The sequence below is a fragment of the Xenopus laevis genome, chromosome 8S, assembly GCF_017654675.1.
Source record: "Xenopus laevis strain J_2021 chromosome 8S, Xenopus_laevis_v10.1, whole genome shotgun sequence".
In the NCBI taxonomy this organism is placed as follows: domain Eukaryota; kingdom Metazoa; phylum Chordata; class Amphibia; order Anura; family Pipidae; genus Xenopus; species Xenopus laevis.
Window position 1 is genome coordinate 57,550,031 of NC_054386.1, and position 7,539 is coordinate 57,557,569.

General features: G+C 40.3%; 1 long non-coding RNA gene across 1 annotated transcript; it reads left to right on the top strand.

Moving 5' to 3' along the window:
• Positions 1-2,374: 2,374 nt before the first annotated feature.
• LOC121397750 lies at positions 2,375-4,611 on the top strand. Its single transcript, XR_005963893.1, has 2 exons — positions 2,375-3,410; positions 3,501-4,611. It is a non-coding gene; the product is annotated as an uncharacterized LOC121397750 (long non-coding RNA).
• Positions 4,612-7,539: the final 2,928 nt, after the last annotated feature.

Sequence of the window (7,539 nt, forward strand, 5' to 3'; positions counted from 1 at the left end):
TCTGATCACTTCTGCCCATTCTCGTCTACAAGACTTCTCTCGGGCTTCTGCTTTTCTCTGGAACTCTCTGCCACAAGCTGTCAGACTTTCTCCTTCTTTCCAAACTTTCAAGCGCTCCTTAAAGACAAGGTACAGGTATGGGACCTGTTATCCAGAATGGTCGGGACCTGGGGTATTCTGGATAAGGGTTCTTTCCCTAATTTGGGTCTCCATACCTTAAGTCTACTAGAAAATCACGTAAACATCAAATAAATCCAGTAGGCTGGTGTTGCTTCCAATAAGGATTAATTATATCTTACAAAACAAGGTACTGTTTTATTACTACAGAGGAAATTATTTTTTCAAATTTGCATTATTTAAATAAAATGGAGTCTATGGGAGATGCCCATGCCGTAATTAAGAGCTTTCTGGATAATGGGTTTCCCGATAATGGATCCCCCCTCCTGAATACATTTCACTCTGCTTAATGGAAATTTAAAATATATCGTAAGGTTTGCTTGAAGGCACTTTCTCTGCTGGCTTATTTCGAGATTTTCTCTGATCTCTGATGACAACTAATGGGCTAGGAACGGGTTATTCTCGTTAGTATATTTTTCTGTAAGATGTTGCAGTCAGTTCAGTGTTGGCTAAACGAAATGGTTGTAATCTAAACAAAATAAAATGTAAGAAAATGAGTAAATCAATATACCATAATAATGCTAACAGTAGGAAACTATAGGTATGGGAACTGTTATCCAGATTGCTCGAGGCTGGGGTTTTCTGGATAACTGATCTTTCCATAATTTGGATCTTCAAACCTTAAGGCTACTAGAAAATCATGTAAACATTAAATAAACCCAATAGGCTGTCTTTTTTCCAATAAGGATTAATTATATCTTAGTTGGGGTCAAGTACAATGTACTGTATTTTTATTACAGAGAAAAAGGAAATCATTTTAAAAATTTGGATTATTTGGATAAAATGGAGTCTATGGGAGATGGCCTTTCCGTAATTTGGAGCTTTCTAGATGATAGGTTTCCAGATAATGGGTCCCATACCAGTAATAAAAAGTAGCAATAACAATACATTTGTAGCCTTACAGAGCATTTGATTTTAGATGGGGTCAGTGACCCAAATTTGAAAGCTGTGAGAAGGCAAATAAGAAAAAAAAAACCCAAAAAAACAATGAAAACCCATTGAGAAGTTGCTTAGAATTATCCATTCTATAACACACCAAAAGGTAAGTTGAAGATGAACTGTTATGGTGGAGGTTTTATCTTCGGGGGGGGGGGGGAAGACACATGCAAGGGGATATAATTCTTCTTTACAAGTACATTACAAGTACTCAAGTGCAATAAAGACAGATACTGGGGGATCAGCAGCTGGGCTGAACTGGTAGGGAACTAAGGCCAGTCTTTGCTTGTGTGACTGCAGGGCTGTGATTGGCTAACTACTAATTGGATGTAAATATACTGGGTGATGGGAAACAACCTATAGCAGAAACTTGTACAGGTATTGGATCCATTATCCGGGAACCCATTATTCTGAAAGTTCCAAATTTCGGAATGACTTTCTCCCATATGCTCCATTTTATCCAAATAATTCACATTTTTAAATATAATTTCATTTTTCTCTGTAATAATAAAAAGTACCTTGTACTTGATCCAAAGAAAGATATAATGAATCCTTATTTGAAGCAAAACCAGCCTATTGGGTTTGTTCAATGTTTACATGATTTTCTAGTAGACTTAAGGTATGAAGATCCAAATTACGTAAAGATCAATTATCAGGAAAACCCTAGGTCCCGGAGAGAAGATACTGGAATATGCATAGGAGAGATCTGAATAGAAAGATGAGTAATAAAAAGTGGCAATAACTATAAATGTGTAGTCTTGCAGAGCATTTGTTTTTACATGGGGTCAGTGATTAAATCTGAAAGCTGTAAAGGGCCAGAAGAAGAAGGCAAATAATTCAAAAACTATTAAAAATAAAGGCCAGTTGAAAAGTTGCTTAGAATAAGCCATTCTATAATATACTAAAAGTTAACTTAAAGGTGAACAACCCCTTTAAGGCAAACAACCCCAAGTGGGATTCACAATCACTAGACTTTGAAATACAAGGGCATACTTTGTTGCACAAAACATTTCTCCATATCTGTGGCAGTTGTAGTTGGGTTTTATGGTGGGAACATTACAAAAAGAGTATGACACACAGCTCCAACACGCATAGGGCAGGCAGAGTATGGCACACACAGGAGGCATAGCGCAGGCAGAGTATGGCACACACAGGGAGCATACGGAAGGCAGAGTATGGCACACACAAGGAGCATAGGGCAGGCAGAATATGGCACATGCAGGGAGCATAGGGCAGGCAGTGTATGGCACACACAGGGAGCATAGGGAAAAATGAGAATTGCACACACAGGAGGCATAGGGCAGGCACATACATGGAGCATAGGGAAGGCAGACTACAGCTGGAGATAGGGAAACCGATCCGGACAACTCTAATATGAGCAGTTTACAGGCCTGGATTTGTGGGATTTCCAGAAAGGCCTGGGTCTAGGGCAGCAAAATTTTAGAGGGGCGGCATGCGACCCAACCACACCTGCAATGGTTCGGAAGCACTGGGAATTTGCAGGAGATACAATAGTTTTAAAATGCCATGTGCACCAATCACCAGTTCTCCAGACCAGATGCTGAACATTTCCGCATGTACACAAAGGAAGGGGAGGGGATGGGGGTGATGAGCGGCAGTAGGCCCAGGGGCACCTGCATTATAAATCCAGCCCTGCCAGTTCATACTGTGCTACATACAGTGACACAATGCTGGTGCCCCTGCAGCAGTTTGCATTAGGTGTGAACAGTGTGGGCACTTTCAGTCTGAGATGTGAACAGTAAAAGGCTTTAGAGGGGTTACAGGTGTGAACAGTGCAGTGGGGATTAGAGGTGTGAACTATGCAGGATTTTAAAATTTGAAGTGTAATCTGTGCAGTGGCCAGTTAATCTCAGTACGGATACATTTTAAAGCTTGCACCTGGTAAACAGGTTTTAAATGATGTATTATGGATAAAAAAGTGTTGGAATAGAAATAATGTTTCTCGTGCTAGGGGTGATGTTACCAATTCAGATACACAGCCGCCCTAATGCAGTAAAGGCCCATGTTTCCTTGTGAAGCTCCATATGTCTTATCTTGACCAGCCTTTTCCTTGGTTCCTTGGTGCCACCCGAGCTCCACATTCTCCACTTGTACAGGGCCACTGGTGCTTTCTGGGAAACGTGTCAATCATGTGCATGAAGGATTATGTCTTGAGTGAGGAGAGGGTAAGAGACTACTTTCTAGTCTTAAAATATAATAACATGTATTGAATATGTTTACTGAAACTCTGTTTCTGCATTCCAGATATTTCAGAGCTTGGAGGACCATCACCTGGAGTTAGTATCCTTCTTTCTTTAGAATAGTTTTCATGGACTAATTGCTCATGACTCTGAGTAAACACTCTGTAACATTCCTTCATACTACAGCTCCCATGCCCTCAAACTCAGACGGAATGGGAAGAATTTGACCTCCAATCAGTTTCTAATGCAGACAGTTGCCAAGCAGTTTGGCCTAAAAGATGAGCCACTTTCCAATTTTTGTAGCTCTCTTAGGTAAGTAGATGAAGTAGCAGCAGTGTGAAGAACACGTCCAGTAGTGCCCTAGACCACAAGCTTCCAATTTAAGTCAATGGGAAATTGCAACAAATTCTTCAGCCTTTTGATTAGCCTAAAGAATGAAATATATCCTATACAGATACTAGCCTCTTTTAATGGAACAGTCATTGATGTGTACCCTCTTTATGGACCCAGCATTTTGCCGCTTTAGTGTTTTCAGTGCTGTGAACATACACCAAACCACTCCAAATTGCCACCCCCACCCAATTAATTTCTGTAGAAATTGCTTGTGCCTGTATACATTATTGCATTAGCTAGCACTTGCAAGCTGTTCCCATAAGAATGAATTGGCAAACATATTGCTCAAAAAACCTTTGGTGTTCCATTACACTTATAGGAGGGAAACGATATCTTGTCTTGTTATCTCACGTTTTCCACAAAGTGCATTCATACATTCACTTTATCTTTTCCCTTCAGTTTTCTTGGTCTATAATTTGCCTTCATCTCCCTTGTGCAGTTAAGTTTTGTTTAGTAACCCTTTCCACAATAACTTCTCCCAACTTATTGAAATACATTTTGCATATAAATGTAGCTGCAGCCTACAAGTGTTTACCAGCCCTGTCAAGTCTTTATAGTAAAGACACTGGGATAACAGAATTTATCTTTAAAGGAACAGTAACACCAACATTTTTTAACACTTAATTCATCCTCAAATAGCTATAGTACTAGGTCAGGTTTACTGGAGTGACTGCATGTTTAACAGAACAGAAAACTACTTCCTGCTTTGAAGCTCACTTGGTTTCCACTGATTGGGTTTCTTAAAAAACAAGAACATGAGTAGATTTCACTTTCATTCTTCTTTAACTTTTTAGTGTTTCTTATTTGTTCCATTCTCAACCCACCCACCCCATCTATATGTTACCCCTCCCAAATGTGACCAATACCCAGAATAAAGACACACACAAAGCAACTTGATGTTAAATCTGTGTAAGTCACAGTTTTATTGATAATAATTAGATAAACTGCACTATTTGATCCAGAGGAAGGCAAAAAACCTCTGGCAAGCTTGGGACAATCTGCTTACTAGAGGGAAAAATTCCTTCCTGACCCCTTAACTGCGATCGGATTTGTTACCAGGATCAATGTGCCAAATTAAATCAAGGGAAGCAGGGTGAGGGAAACAGAAGGGAATATGGCAGCATACACATGAGCGCCTTTAAGCTACAAGGTGAACACTACATTTCATTCTATTGGACCCCAGGCAGCCTGTAGACCCGGCTTCTACAGTCTGAGGGATGAAGTGGACAGGAATGCAGGGTCTACCAAGTGTCTTAAATGTGCTCCTGTCTATGGAACCATATTTAGGGGGAAAGTGGAATTGCAATGGAGGGAATGGAAATAGAAGGTAATATGGCAGCATACACACAAGCACCTTTAAGCTACAAGGTGAACACTGCATTCCTCTCCATTCCATTGGACCCCAGGCAGCCTGCAGAACCCAGCTTCAGCAGTCTTTAGGGATGGAATTTAAAGGAATGCAGGGTCTACTGAGTGGCTTAAGGGTGCTAAGGGGGGCAGCGCTGGTGAAATTACGGTGGAGGGAATTGAAACAGAGGGGAATATGGCTACATATACATGGGAGCACCTTTAAGCTGCTAGGTGAACACTGCATTCCTCTCCATTCCATTGGATCCCCGGCTTCTGCAGTCTGAGGGGTATAGTGAAAAGGAATGCAGGGTCTACCGAGTGGCTTGAGGGTGCTCCTGTCTATGGAACCATATTTTAGGTGTAAGTGTGGCACTGCTGGTGGAATTACGGTAGAAATAATTGGGGAAATAAGGGACACTGTGGTTGGAATTGCGGTGGAGGGAACTAAAATAGAAGGGAATATGGCTGCATATACATGAGCACCATTAAGCTACAAAGTGAACCCTGCATTCCTCGTCATTCCATTGGACCCCAGGCAGCCTGCAGACCCGGCTTCTGCAGTTTGTGGGATGGCTTGAAAAGGAATACAGGGTCTACCAAGTGGCCTAAGGGTGCTCCTGTCTATGGAACCATATTTTAGGTGTAAGGGGGAGCACCACTGGTGGAATCATGGTGTATTGGAGTGGAGGCACCACTGGTGGAATTGAGAATGGCTCACTCATGAAGATCACCTACACAGAGGTGCATAGATATGTGGTACCGTGTAAACTGCGACGGTGCTGGTGGCTGGTGGGCTCTCTGCAAAACCAAACAAAATAACGTTAAACTTGTACCCAAGGGTTTTACCTTAGCAAGTGATATCTGTAGAAATTCTATAACATTTTGGGGGATTTTAATCAGAAATATGGCAGTTATGCAAATTAACATTAATAAATGTGAATGTACCATTTCCCTCTGTGACTATGGGAGAAGTTGCAAATCGCAGGTTTCTCTGCATTTTCAAGCCATTTGATCCCAATCCCAATTCCTTGCCAAAATGATGAAGATACACTTCCTATTGGTTTATATGGAATCTCAATAGGTTTCAGCTGCGTAGGATTTATATGTTCTTTTTGTGGTTGTTTTTCACAAAATCACAGCATTGTAATGGCTTTCAATACATCAGCCCTATTACAAAATAGTAATAATTGAACAAATATATTCATTAGATACTGTACCTGGATATGTTTCCATGTACTTCCTGAAAATTACTCTAGTTGTTTGTAGAGGGATTTCAGTTGGGCTTTTTCTTTCATCTTGTCCTGCAGGACCTCAGCCTTAAATCTAATTTTGCACCACCGTTAATTCCAGGATGTCTCTAGCTATACAATAATCATAGCTTGTCCATTTTATTTCGCCAATGATGTCCTTCCTCATGCTCTCCAAATCAGTGATCTTACAGATCCTCTCCTCCTTTCTGTAGATCCACTGTGAGCCCTAGAGAAATGTAAGAAATAAGAAGACATTAAGGTTTCCAGCAGTTTGTTTTTAATCCCCAGTAATTACGAAAGTGACAATTTCTTCCCATAGGCACAATAAGCAAAACAATATGTATTTATTACCACTAGGGGAGCTGTTACATTGATCTTCGTTGCAAAGCAAAAGCTTTTTGGTTCAATGGAAGTGTTGGTGTTGAGGTGGGTAAGAAAAGACATGCTTTTAAGGCTTTCAAGTTAGCTGGGACAGCTGAATCATTTATAAGGTACAAGGAGGCCAATAAATCATGCAAAGAAGCTATAAGGCAAGCTAAAATTGATATGGAAAAGGATATTTTTAAAAAATAATCCAAAATAATTTTTTTAAATATGTTAATAGTAAAAAAATGAAGCAGGAAGGGGTGGGACCTTTAGTATCAGAGGGTGGTCAGCTGGTTGATGAAAACAAAATAAATGCAGATTCTGAACTCATATTTTTCGTCTGTCTACACAAATGAGGAACCAGTTAATGAAGGTTTACTTCTTAATAGTCCCAATTTTAGTAATACAACTAATGATGCATGGTTAACACATGAGGAAATTCAAAAGAGACTAGAACATATTAAGATTAACAAAGGTCCAGGCACGGATGGTATTCATCCCAGGGTACTTAGCGAGCTTAGCTCTGTGATTGCCAAACCTCTTTACTTAATTTTTTAGGATTCATTGAGGTCTGGCATAGTGCTGAGAGACTGGCAAATTGCTAATGTGGTGCCTCTATTCAAAAAATGACCCCGTTCTCAGCCTCAAAACTATAGGCCAGTTAGCCTGATGTCAGTGGTAGGAAAGCTTTTTGAAGGGTTAATAAAGGATGGACTTTATAGCAAATCATAATACTATGAGTGTGTGCCAGCATGGTTTTATGCATAATAGATCTTGCCAGACTTAACTTGATTTATTTTTATGAGAAGGTAAGCAGGGACCTCGATTCTGGGATGGCAGTGGATATGATTTACTTAGGCTTTGCT